Source organism: Peromyscus eremicus, chromosome 8a (assembly GCF_949786415.1).
Source record: "Peromyscus eremicus chromosome 8a, PerEre_H2_v1, whole genome shotgun sequence".
NCBI classification, from domain to species: Eukaryota; Metazoa; Chordata; class Mammalia; order Rodentia; family Cricetidae; genus Peromyscus; species Peromyscus eremicus.
Window position 1 is genome coordinate 59,752,296 of NC_081423.1, and position 14,334 is coordinate 59,766,629.

Below are 14,334 nucleotides of genomic sequence, written 5' to 3' on the forward strand. Positions count from 1 at the left end.
AATGCTTTATTTTCTAAGAGCTCCCTTGGTCATGATGTCTATTCCCAGCAACAAAACAGCAACTAAGACACCCAGCCACCCCATGACTTTCTAGAACCTCTCCTTCCCCAGCAACAGTCAGGCATGGCCCTCTACAGAGGGACTTCCCTTGGTTCCAACAGCACATTGTATTAATTCTGTGGTTCTTCTAGATCTTTGCCTCTCCAGTCTCTCGGCTCCCTTCCTTCCTCTTTCCCCCACGCCTTTCTCCTTCACTCCCTCCCTTCCTTCCTCCTCCCCCTCCTTCTCCTTCAGGTTAGCCTGAAACTCAATCTTCCCACCTTAGCCTGGGCTGACAGATACCCCCAGCCTTGATCTTCACCCTGATACTATTCAGGAACCAGCTGTAAATGGTGTATCCTCATCACCCCCCCACCCCCTTACCCCCCTACCCCACCCCACCCCCGCCACACATACACCTTCTGCCCAGCAGGCTACAAATAAGAGTTCCCACAGCCCTCCTCTTCTGGCTTGATAATTCACTAGAATGGCTTACAGAAAACAGGCTAGTCTCAATTACAGTGCATTTTAGAGAACACAAACACTAGAAGAGAACCCTAGGAAAGGTCTGTAGGACACCATAGCTTCTGTCCTGTCTGGATGTGTCTCCCTCCTCCATGTGTTCAAGAACCCAGAAATTCTGAACTTCTTTAGGGATGTTCATGAAAATTTCGTGGTTGATTGGGGGTTGAGAGTCCTGAGATTTCTAATACCCTAATCTCCTGCTTGGTTTTTCTGGCCATCAGACCTGATCCAGAAGCTAACCAGCCCCATGAGTCACCTCATTAACATACAATGTTCAGTGAATTCCAAAAATTCTAGGGCTTCTGTGTCACAGCTAAGGATGGTAAATATTTATTTTTCATTGTCGTAGGTGGCGATAGTGCTCTTGTCGCCTCAGGGAATTCTGTGGTATAGATGGACCTTGCTTTATGGACTATTTCCTATTGACGGCCACCACCAGTATTTGCCTATCCCTGCTAGTCCTCACAGTGGTTGACTAAATCTCCCCTATTGATAGACATTTGAGTTGGTGGTGGTTTCCCTATTACAAAAAGAACATTGTCAGGAGGGTCACTGTATGACTTTAGGTTACATGCCCCAGAGAGGACTTCCTGTGTCATAGAATATGTGACATCTGGACAGACACTGCTAAATTGCCTCCCAAAGTCTAGACCAGTCTGTGTTCTCATCCACAGTGTGTGCGGAAGTTGGGCCTGTAGACTCAGCTACCCTGGAGCCTGAGGCAGGAAGAGCCCGTGTTTAAACTCTACTTGGGCTACAGAGAGAGTTCAAGATCTGCCAGGGCATCTTAGGAAGCCAGTTACTAGATGTCTTAGTCAGGGTTTTTATTGCTGTGATGAAACACTGTGACCCAAAAGCAAGTTGGGGAGGAAAGGGTTTATTTGGCTTACATTTCTTATTGCTGTTCATCACTGAAGGAAGTCAGGACAGGAACTCAAGCAGGGAAGGATGCTGGAGGCAGGAGCTGATGCAGAGGCCGTGGCAGGGAGCTGCTTACTGGCTTGCTTCCCTTGGCTTGCTCAACCTGCTTTCTTTTAGATCCCAGGACCACCAGTCCAAGGGTGGTACCATCCACCATGGGCTGGGCCCTCCCGCATTGATCACTAATTGAGAAAATGCCTTACAGCTGGATCTCATGGAGCCATTTCCTCAACTGAGGCTCCTTCCTCTCTGATGACTCTAGCTTGTGTCAAGTTGACACACACAACCACCCAGCACACCAGAGTTTGTAGGGTCAAAGCCTGGACGCTCAGCCGCCTGTCCCCAGCATGCCAATTAAAGAGACAGTACTAGTGAACATCAGGGAAAGGAGAGCTGTTCAATGTCACCACATAGAGATGAGGAACAGGGGATCCAGTGACCCTCCAGGTCACTTCAGGGCATTGACAAAAGATTTAGACTTAAAGAAAGGACAAGAGGCATGCAAAATTAAGCAGTCCTGGTGAAGGGGTGGTCCTGCCCAGCACTGACCCATCATTGTCTTGGTTCCAGGGTGCCCTGCAAGGTGGTCAGACTGGTCATCAGAACTGAGTAAAATCCCTTTCTGGGAGACAAGTTCTTCTTCTCGTGGTCAGAAGGAATTCAGCCTTTCTCTTCTTCCAGCCTGGGCTTCTTGGGGAAATATAACTCTCTGGGGTCCACTGTTTCAGTAGTCTGATAGTGCAAGTGTCCGTCTTTAATATATATTATCTCCTGGAGCTAGAGAGATGGCTTATCAGTTAAGAGTATATACCCAGCATCCTGCCAGGAGGGTAACAAGACCCTGTCTCAACCTAAAAAGTGAGTGAGGATTTAGTCTGTAGTTCAGTGGTACAGCACTTGCCTAGCATGGGCAAGGGTCTGGGTTCTATCCCCAGCAACACACTCACAAATACAGAGTTGTGAGAGAGACCAATTCTCTAAATCTTTGCCAATATTGAATACTTTTAACTAAAGATAATTTTTGTTGTAGGAAATTTCACACACATAAACAGGAAGGCATGTAGCTTGATGGAGCCCTTGTCTAGCATGTACAAGGTCCTGGGTTCGGTCCTCGGCACTCATAAACTAAGCATGATAGCACATGTCTGTAATCCTAGCTCAGAGTGGAGGCAGGAAGATCAGAAGTTGAAGCCAGCTTGAGCTACATAAGATGCTGTTTCAAAAAAAAAAAAAAGTAGATGGAGAGAGCTGGGCACAGTAGCATACACCTGGAATCCCCATCAGTCAAGGGGCAGAGGAAGGAGGATTACTGTAGGTTCAAAAACCAGTCTTCTTGGTCCATATAATGAGTTCCAGGGCTGAAGAGATAGTGAAATGGTTAAGAACATGTAGATGTTTGCTAGATTGTCTACCAGTGAGCTCCAGGGATGCTCTTGTCTTTACCTCCCAACCCCTCCTTATACATACAAAATAAAGATAAATAAACCTTTAAAAAATACATCTAAGCCACAGTGGTGATGCACGCCTTTAGTCCCAGCATTTGGGAGGCAGAGGCAAGTGAATCTCTATGAGTTTGAGGCCAGCCTGGGCTACAGAGTGAGTTCTGGGACAGCCAGTGCTGTTACACAGAGAAACTGTGTCTCAAAAAAAAAACAAAATAAATAAATAAATAAAATAAATACATTTTAAGACAATGAGTTGGTTCATTAGTATTCCTGAAAGGCAACCAGTGAGGTTTTCCTTTGTTCTGAATTATTTTTAATATAACAATAACTCTGGCACTAAAATATATTTATGTGCTCTGATTGGGGTGTAAATTTGTATTGTCCCATCTTTGCCTGGTGAGGGCTTTCTGAGTTGGCTTTCGAGGCCCTTTGTGTCACCCTGGTATCTCCAGTAGCTTTTCGCTGGCTTTCTGGTTTAGCAAGATGTTCTTAGCTTATCTCGTATGTTTTCTGTCCCAGACCAAACATCCCCCTTTCTCAAAAGAGCCCTGGTATTTTTCAATGAGACACGGATTTTTAGAGACCTCAATCAGGAGATTAGAAGCGTTTATACTTGCTGGGTTAGTTCAGTAGACAAAACTAGAAAATACATGTTTTGCATATTCTATGAGTGCATGGTGAATTTTCCGATTAGTATTCAAGATGACAGGATTTTGACTTAATCTCAGAGATCTCACTTTTCTCTGCTCAAAGAGGAGTCCTTGTCCTCAGGCATGCCAACTCAACCACTCACACAGCAGTCACCCGAAACCTGTCACTGTCTATATGTCACCCCGGCCCAGGACTGCGCTGACACTGTGTCATTCCAAGCTCCGTCTGTGTGCTGCCGAAGTGAGAACGCTCTGGAGTCTTTGCAGAGTGCCAGGGGGGAGCCAGGCTCTGTGAAGCTGGATTTAGGATTTCCTTGGTAATTAGAGTCTGGAAGGTATGTCTGCGTTACAGGCAAGTCCCCGGGTTAAGCCTCTTCCCCCACCCAGTGTTGATATTCTCAGCACCTGCCAGACTTCAGGCATCTCTGTAGTGTGTGTTTTCCAGCCCGTGAATCACCTATACATGTATCTACTGGCTGTCCATGCTATACTTTTGTTTTCTGAGCGTCTTGCTGAGCCATCATGTACAAAATATGAGCACATTTGCTGTCTGCCTATGTGAATGCTTATGTGCTGAGTGCACATTCAAATAAATACATCGCTGAAGAGATGGCTCAGTGGTTAAGATCACTTGCTGATCTTTTCAGAGGACCTGGGTTCAGTTCCCAGGACCCACATGATGGATCACAACCACCTGTAACTCCAGTTCAAGGGCATCAGACACTTTCTTCTGGCCTCTGCAGGCACTGGGCCCACACAAGCAAACCACTCATACACATAAAATAAAAACAAATAAATCAATTTTTTTAAAAAATATTTTTATTTTATAATTAATTTAATTTTACACTGATTCCCCTGTCCTCCCTCCTCCCACCCTGAATCAATTTTTTTAAATTAATTTTTAAAATGTGAAACTGGGTCTCATTGTGTAGCTCTGGCTAGCCTGAACTCTCTATGTAGACAAGGCTGGCCTCCAACTCACAGAGATCTGCCTCCCTCTGCCTTGTGTACATGAGGTGCTTCAGGTGGTACCCACATTTTTAAGAGTAACATGTTGTGGGCTGGAGAGATGGCTCAGAGGTTAAGAGCACTGCCTGCTCTTCCAGAGGTCCTGAGTTCAATTCCCAGCAACCACATGGTGGCTCACAACCATCTGTAATGAGATCTGGTGCCCTCTTCTGGCCTACAGTCATACTGCTGTATACATAATAAATAAATAAATTAAAAAAAAAAAAAAAAAAAAAAAAAGAGTAACATGTTGTGTCAGCTATAATGGTGTGTGTCCATACACCTATTCCAGCTGTTTGGGAAGCTGAGGCAGGAGGACCTTGAGTCTGAGGTCAGATTGAGCTATATAACAAGAGGGAGCTGGGCAGTGGTGGCACACGCCTTTAATCCCAGCACTTGGGAGGCAGAGGCAGATCTCTGAGTTCAAGGCCAGCCTGGTCTACAGAGTGAGTTCCAGGATAGCCAGGGATACACAGAGAAACCCTGTCTCAGGGGAAAAAAGAGAGGGAAATGTATTTTTTAAATATTTATTTTTAGCTGGGTATGGTGGCACATGCCTGCCCCCCCCACACACACACACAGGGTTTCTCTGTGTAGCTTTGGAGCTGTTCCTGGAACTCACTCTGTAGCCCTGGCTGGCCTCGAACTCACAGAAGTCCTCCTGCCTCTGCCTCCTGAGTGCTGGGATTAAAGGCGTGCAGCACCACCACCTGGCTAGTGGCACATGCCTATAATCTCAGGATTTAAGAGGCAGGCAGAGAGAGGTGGAGCTCTCTCTGAGTTGGAGCTCAGCCTGATCTACATAGAGTTCCAGGATAGTCAGGGCTATGTGGAGAGACATTGTCTCAAAAAGCCTAAATAATAATAATAATAATAGTAATAATAATAATAATAAAATATTATTTAAACAAAGAGCTCCTTGTTTAGAAGTAAGAGCATTGCTCAGTTACTCACTTTCGCATCAGGACTTGTGGCCCCAGAACTAACCAGCATCAGCCAAGAGAATTCATCCCCGGAGTGCCAGCCCATTCCTAACTGTAGCAAGAAGAGTTTAAAGTGGTGCTGTGTATTGGTACGGTGGGGTCAGCATGAAAGGGCCTGGTCATGATCCAGGCTAGACAAGACTGTTTAGAAAACCTGGATGCCCAGATTGTGAGGATCATGTGTGTGTACTGAGACTAAGACTCTGTGTATGTGTGTGTGTGTGTGTGTGTGTGTGTGTGTGTGTGTGTGTGTGTGAGGCGGGGGGAAGGAGGGAGGGAGGGGGAGAGGGGGAGAGAGAGAGAGAGAGAGAGAGAGAGAGAGAGAGAGAGAGAGAGAGAACTACCTCTCCCTAGTCCTTTTCCTTCAGTCCTGGGTAAACCTTGAACCCAGAATGAGTCTGGACTACTTTACCATTATCTTTTACTATATTATTATTATTATATTATATTATATTATATTATATTATATTATATTATATTATATTATATTATATTATATTATACCCTTTCTTTGTCATTACCTTTTCTTTTTGATATTTGAGACAAAGTCTCACTATATAGTCCTGGCTGTCCTGAAACTCACTATGGAGACCGGGCTGGCCTCCAACTCACAGAGATCCACCTGTCTCTGCCTCCTCAGTGCTGGGATTAAAGACAAGAGCCTCTACACCAGGCTTACATCCTTTCTCATTTGCACACTTCACCCAGAGGGGAGTGCTGGTCTCGAACTCACAGAGATCCGCCTGCCTCTGCCTCCCCAGTGCTGGGATTAAAGGCGTGCACCACCACCGCCCGGCTGTGTGGGGGGGGGGGGGCGGTGCTTTTCATTCTCAGCAACACCAGTATCCTCTTACTGGTTTAGGTTAAGTGCTACTTTATTTTTTCATTTATGCTTTATTATTTTTGAATATAACTGTGTATATGTGTGTAGGTATGCACATGTTGGAGTACCAGTGCCTACAGAGGTGAGAAAGTGCCCAGTTCCCTAGAGCTGGGTTACAGGTGGTGGTGAGCCACCTGATGTGGGTGCTGGGAACCAAACCAAACTCCTGTCCTGGGCATTACCACCTGAGCCATCTCTCCAGCCCCTTAAGTGGCATTTTACAACCAATCACCACAGTCAAAGGTCAGGATGCTGTCTTAGGCCAATCACCATCCAGCTGTAGAGCTGGGGGTTGGGTTAATTGTGCCTCCATTGCAGGGCTTATTATCTGGGAAAGTTAATTTCTCCATGAGAAATCAGGCCAGTATTGGCAACGGAGGAGGAGGATGGCAAGTGAAAATGGATGGTTTAGGGGGCTGGAGAGATGGCTCAGTGGTTAAGAGCACTGGCTGCTCTTCCCAAGGACCCAGGTTCAATTCTCAGCATCCACATGGCAGCTTACAACTGTCTGTAACTCCAGCTCCAGGGGATCGGCGTCGTCACACAGACACACATGCAGACAAAACACCAATGCACATAAAATAAAAATAAACAATTATAAAGAAGAAAATGGATGGGTTAGGAGCCAGTGAGATGGTTCAGTGGGTAAAGGTGCCTGCCACCAGGCCTGGGGATCTGAGTTCCATTCCTGGGACTCAGACAGTGGAAGGAGAGGACTGGAGTCCTGGGACCTCCATGCATGTGTGGTGATGTGTGTGTGTGCCCACACACATATACATGTAAATAAATAAATGTAATGGAGAACATACATTAAAAGCAGAAAATGTGTAGCATGAACTAAGATGGCTCTCTCTTGTCTGTCTCTGCTCTAGGCAGAGGAGACTGGGCACACAGCATCCTTGTGCTAGCTCTTGATGCTATGGTGAGCCTCACTCAGCCATCTGCCTGCCATGTGGACGCTGCATCCATGGTGAAGGTGGAGCAGCCGTGCATATACCTAACAGGCACGTCTCTGCCAGCCTGGTGTGTGACCAAAGGTGGAAGGTGAGAGTGACCCACTGGACAAAGGTTTAGAGGAAGCAGGCTTGGGAAGAGCCAGGCTAAATGCCCAGAGTGGGGAGAAAGTGATGTCAGTGAAGGGAGTGGACGGAGTGAGTCTTTCACTCAGAACAGCAGTCAGTGCCCTTCCCAAAAGCCCTCTCAGGGGCCGGAAGTAACAGCCGATTATTGAGCTTGCAGACCTTTCCAGAGTTCTAAGTGGCAGACAGCTATAGTGGTGTCCCCGCAGGCCAGTTTCACAAGGTGCCAAAGGTAACAAAACCTCACTGTTTGCTGACTGGCAGGTGGCTGCTGCGGGTCATCTGTTCTTCCTGTACAAGCCAAGGAGGGGTGCCTGGCAGGTGGCTTTTGAAATCCTTGGGCCTCGGGACGAACACTGATACAAAAGAGACAAGCACACAGGTTTGCTTGTAGGAACAAAGGAACTATGGTGAAATATTGAAGCCTGTGACCATTAGGCTGTAACGCTTTATTTTATTTGTTTTTGAGACAGGGTCTCTCTATGTAGACCAGGCTGGCCTTGAACTCACATGCCTGTCATGTTCTGGTATTAAAGGTGTGTGCCACCATGCCTAGCTTGTAATGCATATTTTTAAAAAAGGATTTACTTACTTACAAAACTTTTTAAAGACTCATTGATTTTCTGTGAATAATTCTTCTGCCTATGTATCTGTATGTACACCATGCATGCAGTGCCCATGGGAGAAAGAAGAGGGCGTCAGATCCCCTGGAACGGGAGTTAACAGGCGGTTGTGAACTGGCCTGGGTCCTCTGAAGGAGAGATATGCAGTTTTAACACAGGGTCATATCTCCAGGCCCCTAGAATGCATTTATATTGAGAAGGAACTTGTTTATATTGTGCTGTCTACAGTTTAGCTTCTCAATTTTCCTTTCCTTTTGAAAAACCGATACCCTCTTTTTAACATCCCCCCCTAATCTTAGAGATATATCACTCTGGGTTAGCTCAGCTCATTAAAAACAAAATTAGAGTACTTGCACTCTCAAGTACACATATCCCAAAGATGTGGAACTCAAACAGATATTTGTGCAAGTCTGAATCAATATTCACAGCAAGATTATTCATAAGAGGTCAAGGGTAGAGACAATCCAAATATCCATCAACCAGTGAAATAGGATTGATAGACGGACAAATAGGATACCCTTATCCAATGGAATATTATTCAGCCATAAATAAGGAGACACTTCTGATGTGTGCTGTGATGTGGATGAGGCATGAAGTGAACTGTGTCAGGCACGAAGCACAGACATCGTGTGATTCACACTTTCGTGAGCGCATTTTTCAGAAATTATGGTTACTGGGAACTAAATGGCCAAGGGGTGGGCAGAAGGGAATGGAGGGTCATTGTCTAAAGATTCGGGAGTTTCAGTATGGAATCCATGACAAAGCTCTAGATCAGTGGGTCTCAACCTTCCTAATGCTGTGACTCTCAACCATAAAACTATTTTGCTGATACTTCATAACTGTAATCTTGCTACTGTTATGAATCATACTGTAAATATATGATATGCAGGATATCTGATGTGCAGGCCCTGTGAAAGGGTTATTTGACCCCCAAAGGGGTCATGACCCACAGGTTGAGAACCACTCTTCTAGCAAGCTGGAATAGCTGCATATCATTGTGAGTGTGCTTTATGTCACTCAACTGTACCCCCCACCCCACCCCAAGACAGGGTTTCCCTGTGTAGCCCTGACTGTTCTGGAACTCACTCTGTATACCTGCAACTCAGAGATCCTCCTGCCTCTGCCTTCCAAGTGCTGGGATTAAAGGCATGGGCCACCACCACTCCTAGCAACTCTATACTTGAAGATGGTTAAAAATGGGCTCAGTGATAGAGTGTCTGTCTGTTTTATTTTTGTTTTTTTAGACAGGGTCTCATTATATAACCTTGCCTAGAGCTCACTACATAGTCGAGGCTGGCCTTAAACTCATGATCCTCCTGTCTCCTCCTCTCAAGTGCCAGGATCACAGATATGCACTATTGAACATGGTTTTATTTGGTGCTAAGGATTAAAGTTGGCTTTATGCATGCTAGGCAAGCATTCTCTAAATGGAATGGCATCCCCTCCCCTATGTGTGCTTTACTACAATTTAAATTTTTCAGTCACCAGGCATGGTAGCACATGCCTTTAATCCCAGTACTCAGAAGGCAGAGGCAGGAGGACCCCTATGAGTTTCAGGCCAGCTTGGTCTACAGAGTGAGTTCTAGGCCAGTCAAGGTTATGTAGAGAGACCCCAACTAAAAAAAAAATTATTTAAGTCAAAGAGACAACAGTTAAGAGAGGCCAACAAGTTCCATTCTCTCTCAGGAAGCCTGGGCCAGAGAGCCCAGCTGATGATAGAAACAATCAATGCCTTTGCCCAGAAGAGAGACTATTTCAGGGCAGCGTCTTCTGGTTGCTCGGAAATATGGTCCATCTGCTGCTTTAAAAGCAGGTGAGAATCCTGCAGGGTGACACCTGAGGTCACAGCGCAGCTGCGAAAGATAAGACACCCACATGGCTCAAACAGCAAACAAAGCATGTCATAAAAAGTCTCCCACAGTTTGCACGCCACTCAGTCCCCGGTGCCCTAACCCTGTTTGGTATCGTATTTACCCGTCTAGAGAATTCTAAATGTACATCCCATACAAGTTACTATGAATATATATCGGTTTCCTTTTTTTCTAAGATTTATTATTTATTGATTTATGTGTGTGTGCTTATTTGTTATGTGCACGTGTATGTGGGTACCTGTGGCAGCCAAAAGAGGGCGCCAGATCCCCTGGAGCTGGAGTTGCAGCTAGTTGTTCCCTGCCTGGTGTGGAGGACAGGAACTCAAGTCTGGTCCTCTGAAAGAGCAGCGGAGCTTCAACCACAGGGCCATCTCCAGCCTCTCTCCTCTTTCCTTTTTACATTTTTAATTTATACACATATTTGCTGTACATTGAGAGTACGCCCCCAGTGCCCACTACCTCCCTTTTGTGTCCCTCTTCTTTCCTCCTCTTAGTCCCCTTTCCCCCTGGACAGCTTCACTTCAGCCTCCACGTCATACATAGCATGATTTGATGTATCGGTATAAAACCAAGAAAGTACAAGAGAGAAAACTTTATCTTTCTGAAACAGACTTAAATCACTAACATGATTATCTCTGGTTCCGTCTTCCTGCAAACAACAGAACTTCTTTATCTCACCTCTGTTTTAATCCAGACAGTTACTTGGGTTTGTTGTTACCATGCATCTTCATTTAAATGTTTTAATTACATATTTATTTATTTTGTGTGTGTGTGCACCCACACCTGTGCCTGTCAGGGTGCACAGGTGGAGGCAGCCAGAGGATAATTATTGGGAGTCAATCCTCTCCCTTCTACCACATGGGTCCTGGGAACAGAACTCAGGGCACTAGACATGGCGGCAAAGGTGGTCATGAATTTTCTGTACAGCTGAGGTGGGCCTTGAACTCACAACCCTCGTGCCCCTGCCTTCTGAGTGCTGAGATTATAGGTCCTCTAGTCACCAAAGTGAGTTCCTGACCTTTCACACATAGAACAGACTCTCATTAATTATCTAGGTGGGCTGTGATATAGCTCGGTGGTAGAACATTTGCCGGGCATACACAAGGTCCTAAGTTCATATTACAGCAGTGCGAAAATGAATAATGATAACTAAAAATTCGAGCAAAGCAAAACAAAACACCAAATAACTTAGTCTACGATGGCCAGAAGAAGTTGCGGTGATGATGGTAGAGATTCCTATGATAAACCATCCTTGAGTTCCTAGGACACATACTATATAATTATCATAAATTAGTTAGGATATTGTGTGTTATAGTATATCCTAATGTTTCATTTGTACTTTTTTGCACTGCTGTTAATTAGTGAGTTAATTCACAGTCATAGTTTTGGAAGTCTTGGTTGAGTTAGCTCTCAGTCCTGTGCTCATGTAGCCTCTTCTCTCTATAACATTTTAAGCAATCCTCAGTATTATCTTCTTTTCAAAGGTTTGATAGACTTGCTCTGTGAACCATCCAGTGAGTGGTTTAATTGTGTTCCTTGGGACCTTGCTGGGGGCTATGGAGGGGAGACATATAATCCAGATGACAGATAGTATTGATTCACACCAGTGCACACAGCTGTCGCTGGTGCGATTGTGTGCCTGGGAAACAATGGTAACCGCAAAAACAAAGCATTTCGTTGGGGTAAAAATCTCAATACTGTGATATTGTAGCGATCCAATTATTGGGTTTTGTTGCTGCAAGAATGAAGGGGGAAAAAACCACTTTGAAGCCTTTTCTTTGATTCATTTCATGCTCCAGCCTTTTTTTCAGAAGCCAGATTTTTGCATGAAACCATTTCCCAAACATTTACTCTGCTCTACAAACGAGTCTGAGTTGCTTCAGGCCGTAATGACAGCTCTTCCTGCTATCCCAAAGTTTATCTGCAGAATGTGGCATTTGCTCATCAGAAAGCAATGGCCATCTGGGGGTTTGTGTGTGCGGCTGGCCCTCACAGGGAGCAGGCTTCTCTTTACAGCACCTATAAGCAGTTATTAAGCATACAGACAAAAGCCTGGGAAGGCGAGCACCAGGTCTAGCCACAGATTCTGCAACATCAAACCAGCAAGCTGGGTGTGGTGGTTCACATGAGAAACTTAGGCCGGAGGATTGCTATGAATTCAAGGCCACACCACCAACAGCGAAAGGCCCACCTCCTTTAAAACACATACTATCAGTGTGTTGTTTTCTCATTTCCGGTCGTGAGGAAACTAGACTCAGACAAAACCCTGATGCACCGTCAGCATGACCTCGGCAAGGAGGTCTGGTTTCATAGGAAGGATCAGATGTGGAGTGTAAGCTGGGGCTGCAAAGTAACGGAACCCGAGGAAAGGTTGAGAGTCAAGTTCATGGTGGTTGAATTTCAGAGGGCTGTTGTTAGTCCGGCCAGCCAGCAGCCTTCTTGTGTGATGGTGTGAAATTAACTGCCACCCCAGAGGAAGTTGGAAATTCAAGTTGCCCAGATTCATGTCTGCCTTCCTCTGCTTACAAGTCTCTTTGAGGACAGGAATCATGCCTTTTATGTCTGATTCCCCGCTGCCTGGTACAGAGTGCGTGCTCAGTACATGGGGAATGAAAGAGCTGACACTTGGATTCACATGAGTTACATGACTGCACTCGTTAAGTGTTTCTGGAGTGTCTGTGTCAGACACTGCGCTGATTGCTGGAGAGAGAGAGCACAGAAGATGCCCCCAGTAGCTGCCCCGGTGGGGTTTGTAGTCCGTGACAGGCAATAGATGGTGAAGCCTAGTAAGTTGAAGAAGGGTCAGTGGATAAGGGCTCATGTCAGGCTGGGGAGAGGCGCCCCACCTGCTGTCAGTGGGACCTGCAGAGCACAGAGCATCTGGAAGCAGGGTTTTCCGAACCAGAAGTCTAGGAAGAAGTGGCTTAGATGCCCAGAGCCTCTTGTCACAGCCCCGGTGCAGTGAGCAGCGAGGTTCTGCTTTTTTGTAAAAAGATGAAGGAAGCCAGAGCGTGTGCCTTGACAGCCTCTGATAGCCCAAGGCCAGACGTGCGCAGAGATTGTGATCAGCTTCCTTGCTGTTAGCAGAGACGGAAAAAACAACACAGTCCTAGAGAGAGCCATGCTACGCTCGCAGATGGTGGGAGTGTGTTGCCCTGGAGGCGAGAGCATCTAAAACAGGCGGTGGCGCGCCCTCTGCTGGACTAAGACTGTTCTGCACCCAGCGGAGTCTGCAAAGTCAGGTTGGACAGCGACAGGAAGGAAGCTCAGATCCAAATAGTCCAATCCACATATTAGTCCTGCTACTTCCTCCCAAAGCCAAAGCCAAAATCTCCCAAGGCCTGAATCTACCCACGCAGATCCAGTAACTGGCTCTCCTAACTGCCACCAACTTCCTTACTGCCCAAGAACCCCAAAGTAATAAGGAATGGGTGACCAGTCAGGCCCACTCTTAGGAAAAGTACTAAAACTGGTTTGAAGACGGTTGGTAGTGTTTGTGAACATTCGCAAGGCTCTGGGTTCCATCCCCAACACTGAAAACAAATACTCTATGGTAGTTCACAGATTGTGTAGGGCTGGGGATGGATCTCAGGGACTCGGGGCCTGCAGCATGCTGAGAAGTGCTCTACCCCTGAGCTAGACCTCACTCAGCCCTTTCCTCCTCCATTTTCTGCAGTAATGAGACGTGGATCGTGATGCAGAGAGCTGCAACAGCCAGCTCTATGTCCTGCTTATTGGCATCTCTGTTAACAGGATTTTCTTAAAAGACTTTAACGCCCCCAACTAATCTTTTCTAAACAGCGATAATTATAAATTCCAAATAAAAACCCAGAGGCATGTGTGCCTCTCTCAGCCTTTTCATTTTAATAGCTCCTCTAATTAAAAGCTATAATTTAACAAATAATGACCTAACCGTCTCACTCTGAAACCAAACGAAAACCCACTACTAAAATGCTGGACTAGATAGGGATAATGGATTCAGGCTGGATTCCGGCTCCTGCTGGGTCCAGCCTGGCCTTCTTCCAGCTGCCTCTGATTAGCTGCAATGGTTTTCCAAGTCATTTGGAGAAAACTCACTATAGAGAGGATAAGTGAGCAATTCACGGGGCTAAGTGTTTTTTTGGACCCACTCCCGCTGCTGACGGCACAAGACAGAATGTTTACCCCTTCCTGACCCTTGCTCATTGTCGCTTGGTCAATGTCATTTTCTCCCCATCCTTCTTTGGCTTCCGCAGGGAGAAGGTTGCTTGAGAAGGAGCAGGAAGGAGTTGTGGCAAGGAAAACTAGCCATGGACCCAGGTCGTGCC